This window comes from Lagenorhynchus albirostris, chromosome 2 (genome assembly GCF_949774975.1).
Source record: "Lagenorhynchus albirostris chromosome 2, mLagAlb1.1, whole genome shotgun sequence".
Lineage (NCBI taxonomy): Eukaryota > Metazoa > Chordata > Mammalia > Artiodactyla > Delphinidae > Lagenorhynchus > Lagenorhynchus albirostris.
In genome coordinates, this window is record NC_083096.1 from 56,185,959 (window position 1) to 56,211,399 (window position 25,441).

The 25,441-nt window shown below is 39.3% G+C and overlaps 1 protein-coding gene across 1 annotated transcript in view; it reads left to right on the forward strand.

Annotated features, from left to right (window-relative positions):
* Positions 1-10,015: 10,015 nt before the first annotated feature.
* Positions 10,016-25,441, forward strand: part of TNFSF18 (TNF superfamily member 18) — a 148,001-nt gene continuing 132,575 nt past the window's right edge. Inside the window, exon 1 of the mRNA XM_060133139.1 lies at positions 10,016-10,092. The gene's annotated coding sequence lies outside the window, so the exon portion shown is untranslated. The remainder of the gene's footprint in view (positions 10,093-25,441) is intronic.

Sequence of the window (25,441 nt, forward strand, 5' to 3'; positions counted from 1 at the left end):
AACATACACTTTATTGTAAATTTTTGTTTAATAATCTATCTTGTCTGCTAGCCTATAAGCTCAGAGATGGCAGAGACCATACCCTGTTGTTCATAAATGTATCACACAGCTTGGCACATAGCAGAGGCAAAATAAAGCTAACTAATTAGTTAATTAAACAAAAGTCTTAAGTAGGGGCAAGTATTGTATAATCTTGTACCTTCCAAAGTCACTGAAAACATGTATACAGCATTTTCATCTCTACTAGCCTTTGCTTTTCTTATTGGCTTTAAAAGACAAAAATTGGGCTTCCCTGGTGGCGCAGTGGTTGAGAGTCTGCCTGCCGATGCAGGGGACACGGGTTCGTGCCCCGGTCCGGGAGGATCCCACATGCTGTGGAGCAGCTGGGCCCGTGAGCCATGGCCGCTGAGCCTGCACGTCCAGAGCGTGTGCTCTGCAACGGGAGAGGCCACAACAGTGAGAGGCCCGCGTACCGCAAAAACAAACAAAAAACCAAAAACAAACAAACAAACAAATTTAAAAATCTCAAACTCTGTCAGAGGTGTCTGTAACCTTGGGTCATCTCTACATGAAACTGTGAAATGGAGAAAAGATGAATTCAGTGATCCATGTTGTCAGGCGACTGAGGTTAAGATTAGATCCTTGAGTCAGCAGATTTGTGTTCTGGGACACATGAGGGCTGGCTTGGCTCCTGAGCAGATCAAACGTATTGGGTGCCAGGAGTGGATCACTGAAAGGAGGAAGGAAGAGGAAGTTGCATTTCTTGAATGCCAAAAATTGATACTGGAGACATCATTTAAGTATACTGTAGTCCAGTGAGGTAGCGATAATGGTCCTCATCTTAAGGGACAAGTAACAGGATCGGGGAAGCTTAAAAAGTGTTCAGTGACACACAGTATCACACACAGAGTGACAGAATTGGAGTTTGCAGCTGATTGATGCCAAAGCCCATTATTTTGTTCTGTACCCCTGTGGGGCCTTAGAAATCATCTGGTACCCTTCTCCTCCTCCAACACCCCTCCCTGCATTTTCAGATGTGAAAAAAGAGGTCCTCACAGGTGACTTGTGTTGTCCCATGTCATATGCTAGTTAACAGAAAAATTTGGGTTAGTACGTGGGTGCTCTGAATTCCACTACCTGCAACAGTTTTATGCTCCATAGTTACAAAATTAGATTATACGTTATCTAGTTACGGTCATAAAAACCAATTGATACTTTCTTTGTTTAAAGACATTTCTTAATGCCTTTCTTTCCAGCTCTTCTACCCCCTGTTTCACCACCACAGCCTGCAGTGTGCCCTCTATTTGGAAGTATCTGTTGCTTCATAGACAGCCTCAGAATGCACTTGTGGCTGGGAACTTCTGGGCACTCCATCTAGTAATATGAAAGAACTAAGGACCAGAAGCTGGATTTGAAGGCACTGCAAGGAAGGCATTTCTTACAGAGTAATCCACAGATAGAATTGATTCTCTAGGAAAGTGATAAGTCCTGACCATTGAGTTTGCTGAAGCTGAGACTGGGAAAGTCTTGGTAGGAATACTCAAAGTTGACACAAAAATAAATAGGGACTGGGGGATGGATATTTGTCAGATGATTGATTACATGGCTTGTAGTTAGTTTCTAACCTGAGCATAAATGGCTCTTCAGCAGAAAAATACAGGTTCCAACAAGCCATTCTGCATTTTATATAAATCCTTTTTCCTTCAAAGGGGCTTGAAAGTGCCAACAGGCAGCAGATGATTGCTCTGTGCCTCTTGCCCCATGGCTGTAGACTGTGCTATATTAGAGGAGGTCTAAAGTTACCCATCTCATTCTCCCTTTTCCTCCTAATCCAGGCTCTTCTTTCAGGATTGTATGAGATTCTAGTTCCTATGTCAAAATCTACTAGCCTCCCTCATCTGGGGAAATGGATGAGATACAAGTTCCTGGGAGGTAGAAGTTGCTCTTGAGCAGAAGGGATTGTGAGGATGGTCTGGGAAAGAGAATGTGGGTATGAGACAAATCATACATTCTCAGAAAGGACAGATAACGTTATAGAACAAGGTAAATTGGGTGAAAGTGTTGCAGAAGAAGGATCAACATAGAAAGTTCTGTGGCTAGGCCCTGGTGGGGATGGGCATGGGATGGGGACAGATGTATACATGCAGGAAGGGTGACTTACAGGGAGGGTGGTGATCAGTGTTCCATATCTGCATCAGGGAGCTGGCTAGCAGGCTCACAGACTTGCCATTGTTAAGTCAGTAATATGCATCAGAGTTTAGCAGGTTGATTTTGAATAAAGTTGTGAGGCTGAGTGGTCCTTTGTGGAGGGGTGGTGGTATGGTTGATGTATGGTGGCTGGATTTCAATGGAATATATCATAAGAAAAAGTTATTTCTAAACCTGGAATGATGTGATTCTCTGATTCTGAAAGTAGAAGTTAAAAAACATTAATAATACAGAGACCCTCTAATAGCTCCGTTCTGTAACACCTCATCCCTACTGATGTATTCATTCTGCATCCTTTTCAATAGTACGTTTTCTGGAAAAGATGGATTTTGCCACTAAACTATGAGTCTCGAAGCCTCAAGGGCTGGAGCACATTCTCACACACCCACACCTTATATCAATTATACTTTGAGAGTCCTTTCAACAGAAGGTGCTTTTGCAGGCTTTCTCTCCAGCCCATTCTGGAAAGGTTTTCCTCACTTTTAACCAGAAGCCCTTGAAGCCACCTTTTTATAAATTGCTGTTTTCGATAAAGATGGAGTTTGTTTTTCTTAAGATATTTTGAGATTTTTATCCTCACAGCCTGTTCCACAGAAATCAATTAAATGCACCTTTGTTTGTTTTTCTAAATGACCTCATTTCAGGGTGTGAGTTTTTTAGTGCTTTTGCTTTTAATTTTTTAATTTTTTTTTTGGTTGTGGGGCATGTGGGATCTTAGTTCCCCAACCAGGGGTCGAACCTGCGGTCGCTGCATTGGAAGCCTGGAGTCTTAACCACTGGACCTCCAAGGAAGTCCCAGCACCTTTGTTTTCTGACATGATAGAAACACACTTTGTGTGTCAGATGGACCTGATTTTAAGTTCTAGCTCCACTGCGTAGTGGCCATGTTTCCATCTCAGCATTGTTATACTTGCTCTTTCTTCACTCCAAATCTTTGCCTGGATCTCTCCTTCATATCATGTATGTCTCTGTTCACTCCCTAGCTTCCTACCCTGTTTAGGTTTCTTCCTAGTTTTTATAATACTTGATACATTATTTGTCTTGTTGATTTTTTTGAGTACTCTTTTATTGTCTATTCCTCCCCTAGAATGATACCTGCCATGGAGCACACGCTCACTAAATCCTTATTAAATGGATGAATAAAAGAGTGAATTAGTGACTTTGAGCAGCTGAGTAACTTTCCTGAGCCTCAGATTCTTTTTTCTCTTAATCAAGGGAAATTAAATATTCCTCAAAGGATTGCAGTAAAGATTAGATGACATGCTTCAACACATCTAGCACAGTGCCTGTCACATCAAATGCATTCAGGACCATTTTTTCTTTCCCCAGTGATAGATGTTTCCTTTATAATGTTTATATAATGGATGCTTGAGACTCTGTATCACTGAGAGATAATTAAGCTGGTATCTGATGATAATAAAGGACCAAAATCATTGGAAAAAAACCCCCAAAATCCCAGTGCTTTCAGTGGGTCATCTGTCAGCAGAAAGAAAAATAACTCAATGAAAATTGACAAGAATAATTTGCAAGACATGGCTGCTGGGAGAAAACTTAGTGGTCTTTGGTTTTTGGATTTCCTCCTGTTATGATTCAGGCAAGACTGGTACAAGGCTTCCCTGGTGGCGCAGTGGTTGAGAGTCCGCCTGCCAATGCAGGGGACATGGGTTCGTGCCCCGGTCCGGGAAGATCCCACATGCCGCGAAGCGGCTGGGCCCATGAGCCATGGCCGCTGAGCCTGTGCATCCAGAGCCTGTGCTCTGCAATGGGAGAGGCCACAACAGTGAGAGGCCCGCGTACCGCAAAAAAAAAAAAAAAAAAAAAAAAAGACTGGTACAGGGAAGTTAGGTCATTTGTCAGGTAATTAGTAGCAGAGTTGGGACTGGAACGTAGATGCTTGAGACTTGGTTTGTGCTCTTGCCTCCTACACGTCACTTGCCTCCAAACATGAATTGGTTCAAACTGGTTTCAGAATTTAGAGACTCTACAGATGGAAAATGTTAATCATTGTAATTTCAGATTCTTGGTTGATTCCAGCTTTCTCTTTAGTTATAAACATGTCTTAACCTTTGTCATAATAGCCCCTTAATAAAAATAAAGATTTGGAAACATATTTTCTCTCTTACTAAATTAGGTGACCTCTTCAAAATGTTTGTAGGCCTAAAATTATTTTGTGGAAAACAGTTAATAAAGAAGACATATACACAACATTGTAAATCAACTATACTTTAACTTAAAAAAATAAAGAAGACATATAAAAATGAGGGGAACACATGCAAGATGAAACTAACAGAACATAATGCTGGAAATGCTTTAAAATCAAACTTAGTATCAAATCAGAGACTTATAGTCTGAAAGTACCAATACCAATCAGTAAATGTGAAAAAATGAGGTAAAGCTATGAATAGGATCTGAAACTGTGGTAGAAAATAAGCTCAATAATAAAAAAGGTATAATTTAAAAATCTCATTTTCAATTTTTTAGACATGGATAATTTTCTATGAAATTTGACTTGTATAATAAAAGCTTTACAAGTTTAAATTAATTAGACATGCTTTAAGCTAAATCAGCTTTACAGAAAGATTAAAAATAAAATGTATATTAGACACTCACATTTTCCATGCAGCTTATTCTGGGTAGAATCATAATAGATATCTTTTTCAAACCTAGTTCCTAAGAATGAGCTATTTTTTTTCTAATGGGCTTCTAATAACTTTGCTGGCTGAGGTTACATTTTGATAGGGTTTCTCCAAGAACAAGTTTAATTATTAATTTCCCCCTCACATCCCTTCCTCATCCCTTTAGTTTTCCCTTCTCTCTCACACCTGTCTCCTTCTCTCCCTCCCTCTCTTCCCTCCCTCCTTCCTCCTCTTTCTTCACATCCCCTCCTTCCCCCATGCCACTCTTCCCTCCCATTTCCATAATTATCTCATTGCCTTTCCTTGCCCCTCTCTCTTTTCTTTCATTGGCCCAAGTGAACTTGAAGAAATTATAGAAATAAGAAAGAGTCTCAATCTCTTGAAAAACTACATAGGTAAGCCTTTTAATTTAAAATATGCTATAATTTTTATTAGAGATGGAAGTGATCTCAGGTAAAAATTGTAGTATGTTACATGAATGGCCTTGGTTCTTCTGTGTAACTACATTCTTTGCCATGTGACTGTGAAGTTGTACTCCTTGAAAAGGTGGAGGTGTATTCCCCACCCTTTGACTTTGTTTTGGCCACGTGACTTGCTTTGGCCAGTAAAATGAGGCTGAGGTGATGGTATGCCACTTCCAAGTTTGGGACCTAAGAGGCCTTACATGTTTCTGTTTTGGCTTCTTGTACCTCAGTCATTACCAGAAGATAATGCCCAGACTCTTCTGTTGGTCCCAGAAAGAAAATGAGAGACATGTGGAACAGAACCAACCAACAAATTCAAGCCTCAGTCAGCTGACCTGCAGCTGACACACAAATGCCTGAGCTAAATAGATGCTTATTGTGATGTATCTCTCATGTTTGGTGGTTGTTTGTTATACAACATTATTGTAGCAATAGGAAATTGATACACTATCCAACTCAATGTCTTCCATTTTAAATATGGGGAGACTGAGGCCTAGAGGAATCTAGGGTTACAAATTGGTTAATGACAGATCTGGAACTAGGACTCAGAGCTCCAGGTAGTTGGATCAATGCTTGTCTAATAAATAGTGCCTTGCTGTGAAGTAAATTTGCAAACTCCTCAAGTTCTTAAAGTAATACCTTTTTACTAAACTTCTGTTATTGTCTCCTTATTATTTATTTATTTAACTAATTTGAATCTATCATTTCAGCAATCAGTTAGGTTAACTGTCAATTTATTATAAAGGACAGGAAGCAGAAAGCAGTATTGTATTGTTAAGGCTTCTCAATCTTGCTGTGATGTGTGTGTGTGTGTGTGTGTGTGTGTGTGTGTGTGTGTTAGAGAGTTAAGAAAACTTGTCATCATAGCTGTCATTAGCTGAGTAATTACTATAAATTATACTCCAGGAATTGTGGAAAGTATTTTTAATTTATTATCTCATTTGGTTTATACCATGGATTAACAAACTATGGCCTGGGGCCAACTCCTGTCCACTGTTTTTATAAATAAAGTTTTATGGGAACATAGTCATGTTCATTTTTTAATGTATTGCCTATGTTTACTTTTGCACTACAATGGCAGAGTTGAGTAGTTGTGGCAGAGACTGTGTGGCTTGCAAGGTTGAAAATATTTGCTATCCGGCCATTTACAGAAAAAGTCTATTGATATCTGGTCTTAAAGCAGTAATTTTCAAGTGTGATCTGTGAGCCCAAGGTTCCTTAAGAGGTCTGTGAGGTCAGAGCTATTTTCATGACAATACTAAGACATTCTTGCCTTTGTCACTGTGTTGACATTTGAACTGATGACAGATAATTGCTGTCACTTTCGCATAAATTAAGGTACTGGTGCTACACTGTAATAGTCATTATATTCTTCAGGTACTAACGGTAAAAAAAAGAAAGCCAATTTTACTTTAGATGTCCTGATGAAGCAGCAAAAATTAATTTTATTAAACTTTGACTCTTTGAGTGTAAATCTTTTTATTATTCTAGGTGGTGAAATGGGACGTGTGCATGAAGTGCTTATGTTGCACACTGATGATGTTTGTCTCAAGGGAAAGCCCTGTGTGACAGAGTTGGGAGCTAAACTCGCTGTTTTTTTTTCATGGAACACAATTTTTACTTGAAAAAAAAAAAGACTAACAAAGAGTTGGTCTTTCTGATTTTTCAGGCTTGAGTATTTGGCAGACATTTTCTTAAAAGTGGAAGAAGTGTACCTGTTGTTTCAAGAACCCCTGACAGTGTTTTTTGCCAATGATAAAATCAGGCATTCAAGTGAAAGTTAACTTTGGGAAAACTTGCATCTGCTACCTTGAGATTGACAGCTTTCTAATACTTGGAAGACTTTTATGATGAACTTAGTGGTGATGTTAATGAATGTGATTTATTTATTTAGCCATAACACAAAGCAGTGGGTCCATGTTTGAAAAATCTGTGTAACTCAGTGAACCAGTATTTTAAAATGACCCATGAATAAATAATGCTGCAAATTTACGCATGGGAAAAGATCTTTTCAAGATGTAAGATATTCCCATGAATCTTCATGTAACAGTATAATATGTTCATTGATATGATTTTTGATTCTATATGACAACTAACCTTTAATAAACTATCACTTTTGAGTTTTGGTGTGTAATCAAATGACAATATCCACAATTATCTGAAAAGAATATTAAGATACTCCTCTTTTTTCTAACTGCCCATTTGTAGTTAGTTATATTTTCTTCATATACATCAACCAAAGCAGCGTGTCACAACAAATTGAGTGTAGCAGATATGTGAATCCACTTACTTTCCATTAAGCCAGACATTTAAAAAATAATAAGAATGTAAAGCTCTTCTCACTAATTTTTTTGAAAATAGAGTTTTTTTCATAAAAATTTGTTGTTTATATTAACATGTAATAGGGTTAATTTTTAAATGAATAAATAAATATTTTTTAAATTTGCAGTTTAAATTTTTGTGGTGGTAAATATCAATAGATGTACGACACATAAATAAAAGCTCCTAAGAATTTTCAATAATTTTTAAGAGTATAAAGAGGTCCTGAGATTTAAAAAGTTTGAGAATTGCTATGATATATGTATAACTATTATCCCTATTTTATAGATGATGAAGCTGGCTTAGAGATAGTAAGTTGCTCAAAGTCAAATAGCTTTCTGTAGAGCTGAGATTCGAACTCCAGCAGAATGACTCCGAAACTTACATTTATCGCCACTGAAAATGTCTTCTGGTATTTCTGGATTTAGAAAGCTCAGAAAACTCAGGACAGTTGTCTGTCCCTCCCCCTCCCCCCGCCCCCGGCCCGGGATATGTATACACACACTTAGAACCTGATTTTCTGTGCTCATTTTTTATTCTTTTCTTCCTGGTTTCTTCTCAGTTCTAAAGACATGGGCCAGTTTATCTGCAAAGCTGCATTTAATAGAGTTAGGTAAAACAGTCCAGAGAAAGGAACTGTGGAGAGAGAATGACTTTAGATCTATCTGGGTAAGGTTTTCACTTGCTGCTAAAAAGGAAACAGAGAGAAAGCATAACTTGGGAGTCCAGGGAAGATTGGCTCAGTTAGCCAGGGTAGGTGGCAGGAAGATTGACCCAAGGACTGGATTTTGTCCTCATCCACATCTTAGGTCAGGAATAGTCCAGAGATGGCACTTCTGCCTCCTGGTCCATGGAAGACATTGATAATTGGTCAAAACCCCCTTTCTCCTTGAGTTTAGAGATAGCCTCAGTTTCCCTCCCAAGGCCAGGTCCTACACAGTCACTCCATATAGAAGATGTGGCATATATGATGAAACCTTATCACAATCCTAGCTTTATGTTATACCTGTGACTCCATCTCAAACACAGAGCCTATCGAGAGGTTTTGTATGACTCATTCCTAGTCCTAGAAAAACAGTTCCTGGCAAGTCTGTGAAGTTTTCGCTGGCTGCATTAATTAGGAAAGAGTTGCATATTTTCTTCCTATACGTATGAAATTGAACCCTCCTTTGTCATCTAAGCCTTGCAGACACAGAATGTGTAGTAGTTAATAGCATGGGCTCTGGCATCAGATTATCTGGGTTTGATCTTCTAGTGGTATTGTGAGGATTAGATGACTTAATAAAACACATTTAACAGTACTCAGCTTATAGTAATGCTTAGTGAATATTAGCTATTATTATTACTACTATTACAGTGTGGCAGAGACCTTATTTAGGAAGATGTTGATTGTTTAAAATTAGGATTGCAGACTTCCAGCTCTAGCAGCAAGAGGGTTAGGTATCCTGAATTATCCTCTGGTTGAAAACAACCGAAATAAATGAATGGAATATAAAGAATATTTAAAAAATACATCTCTGAGCAAGAAAGGAAGGAAGACATTCGCAGAGGTTGAAAACTAAGTGAAAGTGGGAACCTGGAGGGCAAATGAACATCAAAGCAGATTTCATTTGAGGTTATCTGACAAATCTTTGTGACCTTGAAGTTTTATTTTGATGTATACACAGGACTTAGAAGGCAAGAGATAAAGCCTAAGATTGGCCTAACTTGGGGGATCTCATAAGAGACCCATACACAAAGCTCAGTTTAAGGTTAAACTCCAAATGAATCTGCCGTGTGGAATGGGACAATAAGGAAACTTGTCTGGTTTGTCCATGGTTTGAATGGAGGGAAAAAATGTCTCCTAAGAATTTATAGCCACAAGCCGGTCCTCTCTGGGGTTTGAGCATGAATGAGAAGTCTGAGTTGCAAAAAGAAATGGTGAGCAAATATGTGATTAATATGTGGTTAAATAAAAACATTGTATAAAACAACAACAGTAATAATAATGTCTAATTGGTTAGACAAATCAAAACAGGATAGACCCAAAATACTAGATAGCCATAGAATTTAAATTCAAGGAGTGATGGCTGACTAGGGTTGAAACACTGTAGGTTACATGCAGTGTTTAAGAGGCAGCTAAAAATATTTATGAAATTTAGAGTTTGTTAAGTTTGCATGTTTAAAAAATCTAGATTAACCACAAAAAATATATATACAACAAGCTCCCCCTTTCTTAAATACCTTTTTTTTTTTTTTTTTTTTTTTGCAGTACACGGGCATCTCACTGCTGTGGCCTCTCCCATTGCAGATCACAGGTTCTGGACGCGCAGGCTCAGCGGCCATGGCTCATGGGCCCCGCCGCTCCGCGGCATGTGGGATCTTCCCGGACCGGGGCATGAACCGTGTCCCCTGCATCGGCAGGTGGACTCTCAACCACTGCGCCACCAGGGAAGCCCTTAAATACCTTTTGGAACTCTTCTCAGGTATGATACTTTGGCACTTAAGTAGCATTATCCAAGTTCCTGCAGTTAGATCATAGGGAGAAGCAAAAGTTTTTACAACATAAAATATTCACCAGTGAATGGGCTAATAGTGAAATTAGTCCACACATAAATATCCTTCCCCATCTTATTCTAAGTCCATGGTTGTGAGCATTTGAATGCAAAGTAAACTGAGTGATGAGTAAAAGTGCAAATCTTGCAAGAGAGTCAAGATACTAAGAAGTCTGTAAAAGCACATTGGAGAATCACAAAGCTTTTGAAAAAGGAGGCTGTGGCAGATTCAGATCAGTTGACAATTGAAGAAGAGAAAATCAATAAAGATGATAACATGATTAGATGATGCAAAGAAGAATGATTTTGATACACAAGGATTAAGAGAGCCCTTGAGAAGACAGATAAATCTCTCTCAAATTGTATTAAATATGGAAAAAGCTAAGATGTGGGAAAAAGGACTCCAAAATACAGTGACTTAAGGAAGATAGAAGTCATGTCTCTCTATGAGGCCAATCAGGGACCCAGGCTTCTCCTTTCACCTTGTTGCTCTGCCTTCTAGGGAGTGATGCTCATTTGCATAGACAAAGCTAAATCATGTGGTATATCCTGTGTTTCAGTTCAAAGAAGAACAGAGAGAGGAAGCCTAAGGCAGGCAATTTCCTTTTAAGCAAGTGATATAGAATATATATTATATTTATCACTTACTCTCACATTCCGTTGGGGAGAATCAAATCACATGATCACAACTGCTAGTGAAGCTGGGAAATGTAGTCTCTACCTGTATGACCAAGGGTCTAAGAATAAGAGGAGGGGCAACTAGTAATCTGCCCCACGAATATTTGTGCAAAATTGACTCTGTGATCATGCTTTGAAAAAGAAACATGATATAATGGGTGATGTACTTATAATTAGGTATGATGAATTATGCCCCACCCAGATCAATAACTGATTCATTTCTTTAACTTAAGAAAGGACATACATATCATTTTTACTCACATTTTGTAAGTCAGGTAAAGTAAACTTATTTTGAGGACTTAGTAGATTACTAGGTGCTTAATAGTCTTTGTTTTGTTCTTTTATTTTCCAGTAAAATGACGAGAAAATTCTTATTCCTCCTCCACATCTGTAGTTGGTATGAGCCTTCATGCACAATCTCTGTGTTCAAGAATTGTAACCCAAACTTCTATTTTTCTATTTTTAAAACCTCCACTTATTTTGGCCCAGGCATGACAACTTAATTTCAATTCGTAGTTCCTCTTTTTACTCAGATTGCACCTAAGTTCTAGGGGCTTACATAGCACACAGAAATTATTGGGGCTCTGTCTAACCTGGCATTTGCTGGGACAGCCATCATCCATCTGGGCCTCATTCATTCAAAAAACATGTAAAGCACCTACATGTGCCAGGCACTGAGAAACGCTTTAGTCCCTCCTCTTAGGGAACATATCATCCAGTGAATTTTGGTGCATTTTGAAAAAATCTGGCCCAAGAGCAAGGTCAAGCATGCACATGTGTTAGAGAAGTCAATTTAACAGATTGGTTCAAAGCGAGGAGGAAGAAATTAATGACCGAATGAAATTCTGGGGATTATTTATATTTTTCATTTTTAATGCATTTGTTATTCCAGCACAGTCTATGTAAATTGAGAGTTGGTGATATTTAGAAGTCAGAAGAGACTTAGAGAGATGGAGAGTGTGTGTGTGTGTGTGTGTGTGTGTGTGTGTGTGTGTGTGTGTGTGTGTGTGTGTGTGTGTGTGTGTGTGTGAGAAAGAGTGGCTTCTGTTTCTCCTGGGGAATTCCTCTTTCGATGTTGGGGTCGGGGAGGAAAAGTGCTACAAGCCTTCAGCCCTAATGCAGGAGGGTTTAACCACCTCTTACCACGTGACTGTAGCCTTCTAATCACTGTGGGATATTAAAGGGACTGAGAGCCACAGTTCTGAAAGTTGCTTAGAGTCTCTATGCAGAGAAAAACTACAGCCAGGACAGGCAGGAAACAGAGCTGTATGAGTAAAACACTGTGACGGAAATAAAGTGTCACCGTGACAAAGGCTAATTTATAGATTGGCAGAGAGGAAGGGGAGATGGTTGTAAGACGGGAGAACAGTGTGGTCAATTAATTACAAAGGGGTGGTGAGGACCACGTGCGCAGGGGGTCTAGGTGGCAGGGAGGACAGGCCTGGCTGAAGCCAAGGACTGGGTGGGAAAGTTTGCTTCTGTGACCAACCTGTCTCTCCGTCTGCTTGTGCCATACAGCCTTGCAGGCCCACTCCCCCTCACTCTCAGTTTAATCCCATCACTCTGTACAGCTTCGTGAGTGAGAGCATTGGCTTTGCAGCCAGACGGACCTGAGTTTTAGTTTTAGCTTCACTACTTACCCCCATGTGGCCCTTAACTTTACTGAACCTCCCATTTCCTTATTGCCCTGCAGGTTTTTGATGATTGTAATGTACCACCATATACAAAGTATCCAGTAGAGTTTTCAAAGTACTCAGTAAGAGTAGTTACTATGGCCATTACAGCCTGCCAGTGAGGTGATGAGTGCTGGAACCAGGGTGGTAGGATGGGGCAAAAAGGGATGAAGTGTTTTAACTTCAGACAGTCTTGAGTTCACATTCCAGCAACATCACTTCCTCTATAGTTCCCACTCTGCAAGGGATTACATGAGATCATGAATATAAAGTTGCTCCATAAGGGCACCAGCAGTGCCTTTTAAAAATGTCTGTTTCCAGAATCTGAAAAAGAATACACACACACACACACACATATGTACATATACATATATAAAAAACTGAATCACTTTGCTGTATGCCTGAAACTAACACAACGTTGTAAATCAACTATACTTCAATAAGAAGTTGTTTGTTTTGGAAAAAAAATGAAAAAAAAAGAAGTTTGTTTCCTTGCTCATCACTTATCCACTCTTTTTTTCTTTGTTCCCCAGCAGGCGGCTTCTAGTCTTCTAGTTATGTGTTTGTGCAAAGAGTAGGACAGTGGACATTGACTAGGGTCATGCCTTGGCTTGCCCTGGCGTTCTTGGTATGAGCTGTTGACCAGCATTACTTTGAGTAGTCTTCCTTTTCACTCACAAAGAATCCTGGTTTGGCAATAAATTACCCTAGTACTACCATCACCTTTCTGCCCACCAGTCTAGCATTCTAGCCATTATCCCAGGCTGCCCTTTCTGAGGAGGAAATCACCCGGGGGCTTTGGGCTGGGGTATATCCCTCCAGAGTTGCTGTGGAGTTGACAGGCATCCCCCTGAGGCAACCACCTCATTTGTGTCTTCTTTACTGTCTGGGGGTCCCCAGGAGTAACTGGTTGGCTGTCTGCTTTTAGCCACCACATATTCTTTCCCCTGGGGTTTCTCTCCTCCTGGAGCTCTTACTGAAACAAGATACAGCCACGCAATAGAGTTTCTACCCTCCCCTTTCATATTTGCTTCCAGTCAACACAGCTTTTATGGTCCCCTGGGTTTCTATGATATGTTTGGGAAAAGAAAGAAAAATAAAAACATACAAGAGGAAGTCACAACTGTTTATGACATATTAGAAATGATCCTAACCTTCATAGGTATGCAAAAGTTGGCTTTTCTTACCCCTCCTCACTGATTCATCTCTTGCAGAAAACTTCTGAAATCCACCTTTGTCTGATCTTCCTGCCTCTCTTTTTTTATTCTTGGGACTTTAAGTAATGGTTCCCTGCTATTTTTTTTTAGCAATTTTGGGGGGCACTTAGTGAGTACTCAATAAATATTCTTTTCTAGAGTAGTGGCAAGCCACAGAAGTAGACTGAAAAGGAACAAATTCCCGGCAGTTGTTTTTTTTAAGGCTCATTCCCACTGAGAAATCCTGGTCTAATCAGAATGAAACTACAGATAATGACATAATAATGTAAATGCTTATTAAAAGCTGTGTGCTAGGTACTTTACGTGCATTACCTCACTGACATCTCACAGCAACCCTTCAGAGTTAGATACTAGATACAGTTACTGTACTCTTTCCCTCATTTAATAATGAGAAAAACAAAGTCTTTGAAAGGTTAAGTGATTTGCCCAGTTACTCCAATAATTCTTCCATTATGACTGAAACGCTTGAGGTAAGCTGGGATTCAGACTTGGGCAGCCTGTCTCCAGAGCTCTTGCTTTTAACAGTTCTACTAGACCAACTCCCCAGACTGCAGGCACCAAAGACCCCACACCGGACGAGTAGCCAGGATCCAACCTGGAGGAAGCCTGCCTGGGGTGGGGTGGACCCTATACTTCTGAAAAAGAAGCCATTTTCACATGTCTCTCTGTGGTCTTGCTTTTGCCCTGCTTCCTCTGATAGCTTTTCATACTAAAATTAATGATCGCGTCCTCATTTTACTTTTCAAAGTTATAGAAAGGGCACCATTTTGGTGACTGTTCAGTGGGTCGTCCCCCTACCCTACCCCCTGCCCTCAGTTGTCAGTGATTTTTCACTGCTGTTTATTTTGGCCATTGATGGAGAAGGGGTGGTATCACCAAAGGCATTCTGAAGTTAGGGTGTCCATTGGGATGGTGGACGAGGCTGCTGTTCAGGAAAGGAATTTTCCAGGCATTTAAACTAAGACCTCTCAATCTTGCTAATTTTGGACCAGTTCTTCCTGTGAGGTGAGCGTGGGGGAAATGCTCTTGAATACTCCTCACCTTTGGTTTTCCAGTATCAAGATCTCTACTGCCTGATTGTATCGTGTGTGTGGTTATTTTTTTTCACTGATGAAACTAACTTTCCCTGATTAAGGTTGGGACTTTTTCTCTTTGGTCATTTCAGACCCTTTCAGTGGAGTTTTTGTATCTTGTCTTTTGTCTCTGATGTTTCCTTTACTTAGTCAGGCTTTATTTCAGGTTTCACTTAGTACATCTCCGCCCCCTTTCCTACCCGCCCCACCTAATTTTTAGATGTCAGAATATATCCATCACAGACGACCAAGTTGTCATTCTGGTACGTAGTCTTCATAATGAGTCGTAGCTAGTCTTGATAACTAGTCTTCAACTAGTGCCAAAGCTAAAGGACAATTGGATGGAGAAAATATACCTCCTAGATGGGTCCTTTTAGTTGGAGTAAACCTAAGATCATAAGGCGACAACAATATTCCTAGCTTTGAAAGTAACCAGCTATAATATTAGCTAACATTTACCCAGCATTTATTATATGCTATGTCATGTACATTGCCTGTCTCGTCTCACTTAACCCTCACACACATCCTGAGCAGGAAACTTTCCATTTTCAAAAGGACAAAATCACAGCTCAGAGAAATTAAATGCCTTGTAAAAGGGTCACACAACTAGTAGATGGTGGTCCTGGGATTAGAATTCAGCAACCTTAACCTCTATACTGCTATGTAAAGGAAAACATCACATGGAGTGAGTTAGTCAAATGATCTTGGCCAAGTTACATAACCTCTCTGTGATTTAGTTTCCTCATCTGTAAAATGGGGAAAATAAAATTACTCTTGGAGTCATTTTCAACACCTCTGTGGTGTTTAAATGAGGAGCTGTCCAAAGCGGAGCTCTTGACTTGCAAACTGCCTCCCCTATCTGCTCCTCCTGTCTTCCTCTAACGCTCAGTTAATGACACCACTACACAGCTACTCAGCCACATTGCCCAGAAGTCACCTTTGATTCCTTGATTTCCTTCACCTGTCACATCTAATCCAGTAAACCTTATTGTTCTACCTCCAAAGTATAACCCACATCGGTCATTTGTCACCATCTCTACTGCCATGACCCTAGCAGTCAAGCCACTTCACATCATACCTAGACTACTGAGTCTTACTGTTTATATCAGTGTTAATAAACAAGTTTAAAAAGAAACAAACAAGTAATAAACCTTTCTCCCTTTTATTTATCTAAGCAGTAACTAAAAGACCCATGAAAAACATGATTTTTTTACTAACCTTGCAATAACAGAATCTCATATTTAACACATTATGAAGAAGCTTTAATATAATGTAAAAGTTAGAGGTGGGGGCAGCTAGGAAACATCAAAGGTAGTTTTTTGTATATTAGGGTAATTTTGTCCCTCGTAGAATTTTCTCCTTCTCTCCCTGGGCCAGGAATAGAAGATGAGGTCTAAGTAACTGGAGAGAGAGTGTAAAAGAAGAAGGGACTTCTGTGTATAAGGAGCCTTAGGATTTTTTCATTGGTGGGCATTGAGTTGGTTCTTACCTTGTTGCCACCTGGAACTGCGATGAAGTGGATAAGGACCCTTGAAATAGAAATATTGGGTTCTTGGGTGCTCTGAGTAGACATTTCTAATAGCTGTGGAAGGGACCTAACCCACAGCAAATCAAACAAGGATGTGGAGAGATCTGTCTGGAATGTCAAGGTAATTAGACCATGCAAGGGTCCTGAAGACTTAGGAAGAAAAATGGTTCAAAGAGAGAACTGCTGATTAAGGTGGCAAATATCAACTCAGACCATTTTTTGGAGCACCTGAGCTCTCCCTGGGATGCCCAGAAATACCTGGAGACCAAACTGTGGGGTGTTGATGGGGTGATGCTACCATGTAGGTTAGGGTCTATCTTGCCCAGCGCCAGCCAAAAAGAATATCACAATGTAATCTAAAATTCTTTTCTAGCCGTATCAAAAAAGTAAAAAGAAACAGGTGAAGTTAATTTTAATAATGATTTATTTAACCTAATAGATCAAAAATATTATCATTTCAGTATGCAGTACTAGCCTAGTGGTGTGCTGGTAAAGCAGCTGTCTAAAAAAAAGTCCCAATTTGTAGCGTTTACTAATTTCAGTGGTGTAAATACTCTCACCATGGCCATTTTCAAGCTACAATAATGATACTAATAGTGACAAATAACAATAATTGAATGCTAGCATATATCAGATACTCTTTCTCTCTCCCTCTCTTTCTCTCTCTCCTCTATAGTAGATGACTGAATGAAGGCTGGGAGGTTAAATAACTTGTCCAGTGGCAAGTAGAAAAGCTTTGATTTGCATACAGGTCTTCTGACTTTTGCCCAAAGTGTCAAGAATAAAAGCAAAATGGGATCAAAGAAGGGTGGGGAATCATGGAGCTAGAAGGGTAGAAGAAAAGAAGAATAAAAGCTCTGAAGAACTAGAATACAACTGTAGCCTCAGTTCAGTCTAATTCATTTCCTGTCTTGAGCACAGCCATAGACTGGTGCTAGGGGAGCTGGGACATATGAGAATGAATGGGGCTTGGACTCTTTTCCATGTGGGAAGACAGGCACATACATGCAGAACTCTGAGACAGGGCAGACTGTGATCTGTAATAAAAGAAGAGCCTAATCCATCTTCCCCATGCTGAGCCTAGGGCAGAGGGAAGGTCACCAGTGTGGTGAAGAGCCCCACATTAGGGCAGAGGGATTTGAGGGACCTGGAGCTTGAGCAATGCCTAGCAGGGCATCCTTTGGGACTTCAGGGTCAATGATGAAACAGGAAGTTCAGATCTAGATTCCAAGTTTAACAAAGATATGTTGGAAAATTTGAGCTAATATAGGAAGGAAAATGGTAGGAACTGCAGAAAGCACAAAGGAACACAGCAGAAAGTAGGAAGGAGAAGCGTAGAGGAATTCCCTAAGCTAATTTGAATAAAGCTGTAGGGTTTCTGTGCGTGTGTGATTTTTGCAGAAAGGACTTCTCAGTAAAGCTTAGGGTGGTAGAAATGAGTGAACAAACCATATACAGTGGTATTGGGGGTAGGGACACAGAGAATACTACCTTCACAAAGAGAGAGACTGCTGATCAAACCTGCCAAAAGCTTTAAGGCGTGGTTAATATATGTCAGTGAAAGAATAAACACTGAAAAGCACTTACAGGTTTAAAAAACACAACACAATAATGTCTATGTAGAGCCTACTCTGCCTAGACACATTGCTTGGTGTATTGTATAGATTATTTTATTCTAGCTACAGTATAGGAAGACATTCAGAAAAAAGTTCCTTAGAAGAACGTTGAAGGTAACAGGGTAAAAGCTCCTTATCTCAGAGTGGATATATCTGAAGGTAGAAACAAGAAAGAATTTAAGAAACAGTGTTCTTTTGGTACAGTTTTATAATTTCCAGCTGTCTTGGTCTGCTCAGGTTGCCATAACAGAATACCATAGACTGGGTGCTTAAACAACAGAAATTCATTTTTTCACAGTTTGGAGGCTGGAAGGCCTTGATCAAGGAACCAGCACGGTCAGGTTCTGGTGAGAGTTCTCTTCCTGGATTGCAGATGGCTGCCTTCTCACTGTGTCCTCACTTGGCAGGTAGAGAGAAAGAGCAAACTGCTGCCTCTCATAAGAGCACTCACCCATCTGACCAGGGCCCTGCCCTCATGACCTGTTACCTCCCAAAGGCCCTATCTCAAAATACCATCATACTGGGGGTTAGCGCTTCAACATAGGAATTTAAGAGGGATGCAAACATTCGGTTTATAATAGCAACTACTGAGGGTTTGGTACAGTTAAATAAACAGACAAACCCAGATGATCTTGGTTTAAATCCCAACACTATTGTGGTTAATTTACTCTGAGATTCTGGTTCCTCATGTTAAAGATGTGGTTACTAATAACCATGCACAGTGTTCCCAGGAGGATTGAATGAAAAGAAGCTTTTGTGCTTGGTACAAATAAGACACCCAAGAACATAAGATATATTCCCATTCACCAATAATTTGGAAAAAAAATAATATCTAATTGACAGAAAGAAGGTACTTTCTCCTATTGAATTAGTGCCTGTGTACATTCGGCATGTTAGTATTTGCTTAGATATATTGACTGTTTACTAAGTGCCCAGGCCACACATAGAGCTTGTATTTTTATTTAGAAAAATCAGTAGTATCGCATAGAATTTAAGAACAGGCTCCAGAGTAAAAGGACCTGGATTCAGATCCCAGCCCTGCCACATACTAATTGTATGACCTGGGCCAAGTTAATTCATCTCTCTAAGCCTCAGTTTCTTTCAATTATAAAATGGGGAGAAAAATAGTACCCTCTTCATAGGTTTGTTGGTGGGCATTGGAGAGGCATTTCAGGCAGGACAATAAGCAAATGCGAAGACTTAGAAAGTGAATATAGTATTGCTTCATTCAAGGTCAGTTATGGACATGGACATCTATACCAGGGTTTCTCAACCTCAGCGCTACTGACATTTTAGGCCAATAGTCCTTTGTTGTAGTGGGGGCCATCCTGTTCATTGTAGGATGTTTAGCAGCATCCCTGGCCTCTAACCACTAGTTATCCATAGCACCCACCCCAAATCCAGACAACCAAAACTGTCTCCAGATATTGCCAAATGACTCCTGGGGGGTGTAAAATCACCCCAGTTGAGAATCACTGGTTTACACAATTTATACCCAGTTAAATGTATTTTGGAAAGAGGAGGGAATCTCTTATGTACTCAGTTTAGGTTTGCTTTTGGAATGATTACTATTTAAAGAAAATTGTCTTTTGGGAATGAGTAACTGTTCTGTATGTGATGGTGGTTTCATGAGTGTATACAGCTGTCAAAACTCATCTAATTGTTAAATTGAAGTAGATATAGTTTATTATCTGTAATTATATTTCAGTAAAGTTGATTTTTAGAAAACTTGCCTATATTATTAGTTGAAAGATCTACTTATAAATTTCTATATATTCTTGGCATTGCATACATATTTTAAATGCACAATTTAAAATGTAATTTTGTGAGCCAAAAAACTGTCTATATATTTGCTTTCCTTAGTGGTGTAGTACTTCATGGGCATATTTCCGTAGAGAGAAAAAGATTCTGTAGCAGTTTTGTGCCACTAAGTTTTAGAATCTATCATCATGCCCTAAAATAACTTCCAGTGGTCAATTCAAGATAAAGAAAAGGAGCAAACATGAAGAATGAAAGGGCAAATCAGCATCGGAAGAAGAGGAGTTGACATATGAGGGGCTAATGAGTCTGAAACCCAACGGAATATTATTATACGAGTTCACATTTGCATTTGTACTAATGGTGTGCATCCGGTTTCAATGAAAAGTATACATTTCAGGTTTGCTAATCTTTCACACTAAGATCAAAGTCCAACTATCAGGAGACTTCTGTATTTAATAGTGCCATTTTCAGTTTTGTTTAAACTCTCATTCTTTTTTGGTCCTGAAAATAGCATAGTTCAAATCTACTGCAAGCAAATTCAATTTAATTTGTCAAATCTTTATAGAAAGACTATTCTGGCCCTGTGAGTTGAGTGCGATACAGGACTCTTGACCTCAAGATCATGCAGTGTCATGGAGGTGATGGAAACAGATTTGAATAGTTGTAAGATAAGACAGAGTATGAAAAATGCTATCTACACAGGCAGAGTATGAAAAATGCTGTCTACACAGGGGCAGAAACAACCGCATCCTTCTGGGAGGCCCAGGCAAGGCTTCGTGTTATAGAAATGTAACAGTGAAACAGACTTTAAGTAGTCATTTGGGGAGATTCACAATTTTGGCTCTTATGGAAGCTTTTAGAAATACAGATTCACAGGCAGTATTCCAAACTTATCAAATCAGAGTTTCTAGAGTTAGGGATTAGGAATCTGAAGCTTTCAAAATCTCTCCTTAGTGATTCTGATGATCAACTAGGCTTTGCGAACTACTGATCCTACAAATCCCCTACTCAATGCCAGAATTGTTTAGCCTCTTCTGAAGCACCACAAGCTCACTACCTCACAAGACAGCTAGCCCTTCATGGAAAGTGTGTAGGGTGTAGGATTTTGATCATCAGAGATGGAGGATAAGGATAGTTGAGGCAAAATGATCATCAGAAATAATCAGATAAAAATGGAGATAAATCTGGAGAGGAAACTTGGGGTTCCATTACAGTGTGACTTGAGTGTCATGCTAAAGAATTTCAACTTCATGAGATGGATACTCCTTGATAAGAACTTGGTCATCGCTGGGTTTAAAGATCCTGCCAAAGCAGAATGGATTAGACATCAAAGAGAATGGAAGTAGGGAGAACGGCTGTAAGTTAAATTCAGAGGTTCAAGGGAGAAAGTAGTAAGGACTTGGAGCAGAAGCAGTCGAAATGGCAAAGTATGAGCTGTATTGCAGGGATAGTGGCTAGCCCTACAAGTCTGACTGATTGAGGCAAGGAAGAATCAAAGCTGATTCTGGGGTTTTGAGATTTTGGAGTGCCGAATACATTAACTAGAATGGGAACATGAAGATCAAGAGCAGGTTGAGAAGGCAAATGGCAAATCAGGTGTTTGATATTTGAAATGCGTTTGTTTCTATCACCTCCCATCTTACTCTGTCACCTGTCCCAGGTCAGAGCTAAGTTATGACTCCCTTTGTACACTTGGAGGGTGGCACAAATTAGGCCCTCAAAATGTTTGGTGAATGAATATCCACTGTGAATATCTTCTCCTCTCCTTATCCTCTCTGTTTTAGATCTGACCTTATTATTTCTCACTTAAATAATTACAAGATTGAGGACAACCCAGCTCATACAGCTGTCTTTGTGTGAATTAGAACAAGGACCCCTCTCTGAGTTTATGAATTAGAAAAATGTACATTAATATGGGTGGTTGCAGCCCTTTGTTCAGGACTTGGGAAGCAGAGCACACCTTGGTAAGAAGATAATAGCTCCCCTTCTCGTAGAATGAAACCTCCTGCTCTAGGATGTGGGGCTTGGAGAGCTGAGTGCAGAGGGGGGGTTTTAGACTTACTCATCTCCTCAACTGGCACAGAGCACCCTGGAAAATCTCCCAGCTGATCTCCTTGATCCCGCCCTGCCATTTCTATTTCACTCTGATTTTTTTCTAAAATGTAATGATATCACACTCTGCTTTCCATATTTCCCCAGTGCCTTCAGGATATAGTTCAAAGTCCTTAACCCACTCCTGTGCACCCTTTCCGCCTGCATAGCCACCTCAGACCCAATACTTTCCTGGCTGCGATTGTCCTCCCTACCTGTCTGTGACCTCCTTTTTAGTTCATTTCTTTTCCCCCAGCACCAGCATGTAGGCACCTGGCTCATGCTTGTTGAATGGACTAATGACTTAGAAACAAATGAAAAGTGCAGATTTTACCACCCAAACCCTCCAAATCAAAACAAACAACCTCCCCAAAAACAAAAGAACAAAAAAAGCAAATACCAACCCCCCAACCAAAGAAAAGTTTTCCTGCTTCCTGAACATGAGGTATTCTGTCAGTTGTCAAAATTTTGTTTGTTTGTTTGTTTTTAAACCTCCCCTCCCCCCATACTTTTCTGTAGACTTGAAGTGGCTATTTATTTGGAGATTAAAGATCTGTGGGAAGATAATTGCTTGGAATGAAGTCTGAGGCTTCCATTCCAAGGCTGATTTGCTCTGGTGTATCTGTGTATTTAATCTTTGTGAGATAATTTTTTAAAAATTGCACATAGATTCAGGTGACATACTTGATCTCTTTAAAAACATGTCAACTTTGGAGATGGAGGACTCTGTCCATCTGCCCAAGATTGAAATGCCAACACTGATATCTCTGATGTTGGTTATATTTGTTCCAAATGCTAGACCAGCCCAATGATGAACCTTGAAATGCTTTCATAGTCTTATCAAAAGGTCTTGCCCAGAACTTCCAGCCCAATTAATATTTATTTTTCCATGTGTATTCCCCTTCTTCCCACAAAGAATGGGAAGAAGCTGTGAGAATATATTCAATTTAAAAAGAAACAAATGTAAAACATCATTTAAATGTCAGTAAAAAACTACAAGTAGGCAAAATACTGCAGTAGGAGATGGAGGCCGGGGAGATGACAGGCGTGCCTCAGATGTGCAGGACCAAGTGTTGGTATAGCTAGTATAACTTTCCTGGGGCATCACCAAAATGGGAATTCATTCTGTTGCATAGTTCTCATTATCTATAAAGACAGTAATTTATGTCAGTAATTGTCAGTTTTTCTTTATAGAAGCCAGGCTGTTAACAGTGAGAAAACATGCTGCTCAGGGCACAAGGATGCACTCTATAAATGTTTTTATTTTTCATTTTAAAATATTTTCTTTGATTTTCAGCACTAATAGGTTTTACTCTTTCTTTTTCATCTGGTCTCTACTGTTTCCAATAGTATTTTAGGCTTTTTCCTTTTTTTTTTTTTTTTGCTGTGGCTCTTTTAGTCAGTGTTTGGAAACAAATGAGTAAATAGTTAGCGATTTTAATGTTTATTTATAACTATTAACTATTACTCAAGAATTAAGTTCTACACACTTGATTTTTCTTTCAATTTTTTTTAATAGATCTTTATTGGAGTATAATTGCTTCACAATACTGTATTGGTTTCTGTTCCACAACAAAGTGAATCGGCTATATGCATACATCTATTCCCATATCCCTCTTGCATCTCCCTCCCACCCTCCCTATCCCACCCCTCTAGGTGGTCACAAAGCACCTAGCAGATCTCCCTGTGCTATGCTGCTGCTTCCCACCAGCCAACTATTTTACGTTCGGTAGTGTATATATCTCGATGCTACTCTCACTTTGCCCCAGCTTCCCCCTCCCACCCCAAGTCCTCAAGTCCATTCTCTATGTCTACCTCTTTATTCCTGCCCTGAAATTATGTTCACCACTACCTCTTTTTTTTAGATTCCATATATATGCGTTAGCATCTGGTATTTGTTTTTCTCTTTCTGACTTACTTCATTCTGTATGACAGACAAACTCTAGGTCCATCCACCTCACTACAAATAACTCAATTTCATTTCTTTTTATGGCTGAATAATATTCCATTGTATATATGTGCCACATCTTCTTTATCCATTCATATGTTGATGGACACTTAGGTTCCTTCCATGTCCTGGCTGTTGTAAATAGAGCTGCAGTGAACATTGTGGTACATGACTCTTTTTGAATTATGTTTTTTTTCAGGGTATATGCCCAGTAGTGGGATTGCTGGGTCATATGGTAGTTCTATTTATAGTCTTTAAAGGAACCTCCATACTGTTCTCCATAGTGGCTGTAACAATTTACATTCCCACCCACAGTGAAAGAGGGTTTCCTTTTCACCACATCCTTTCCAGCATTTATTGTTTCTAGATTTTTTGATAATGGCCATTCTGACTGGTGTGAGGTGATACCTCATTGTAGTTTTGATTTGCGTTTCTCTAATAATTAGTGACGTTGAGCATCTTTCATGTGCCTCTTGGCCATCTATATGTCTTCCTTAGAGAAATGTTTATTTAGGTCTTCTGCCCATTTTTCAACTGGATTGTTTGGTTTTTTGATATTGAGCTCCATGACCTGTTTGTATATTTTGGAGATTAATCCTTTGTTGTTTCATTTGCAGATATTTTCTCCCATTCTGAGGGTTGTCTTTTCATCTTGTTTATGGTTTCCTGTGCTGTGCAAGAGCTTTTAAGTTTAATTAAATTCCATTTGTTTATTTTTGTTTTTATTTCCATTACTCTAGGAGGTGGGTCAAAAAAGATCTTGCTGTGGTTTATGTCTGAGAGTGTTTTTCCTATGTTTTCCTCTAAGAGTTTTATAGTGTCTGGTCTTACATTTAAGACTTTAATCCATTTGGAGTTTATTTTTTTGTATGGTGTTAGGTAGTGTTCTAATTTCATTCTCTTACATGTAGCTGTCTAGTTTTCCCAGCACCACTTATTGAAGAAGCTGTCTTTTCTCCATTGTATGTTCTTGCCTCCTTTGTCATAAATTAGGTGCCCATATGTGCGTGGGTTTATCTCTGGACTTTCTATCCTGTACAATTGATCTATATTTCTGTTTTTGTGCCAGTACCATACTATCTTGATTACTGTAGCTTTGTGGTGTAGTTTGAAGCCGGGGAGCCAGATTCTTCCAATTCTGTTTTTCTTTCTCAAGATTGCTTTGGCTATTGGGATCTTTTGTGTTTCCATACGAATTGTAAAATTTTTTGTTCTAATTCTGTGAAGCATGCCGTTGGTAGTTTGATAGGGATTGCATTGAATCTGTAGATTGATTTGGGTAGTATAGTCATTTTCACAATATTGATTTTTCCAATCCAAGAACATGGTATATTTCTCCATCTGTTTATGTCATCTTTGATTTCTTTCATCAGTAGTTTATAGTTTTCTGAGTACAAGTCTTTTGCCTCCTTGGGCAGGTTTATTCCTAGGTATTTTATTCTTTTTGTTACAGTGGTAACTGGGATCGTTTCCTTAATTTCTCTTCCTGATTTTTCATTGTTGGTGTATAGGAATGCCAGAGATTTCTGTGCATTAATTTTGTAAACTGCAACCTTACCAAACTCATTGATTAGCTCTAGTAGTTTTCTGGTGGCATCTTTAGGATTTTCAATGTATAGAATCATGTCATCAGCAAACAGTGGCAGTTTTACTTCTTCTTTTCCAATTTGTATTCCTTTTATTTCTTTTTCTTCT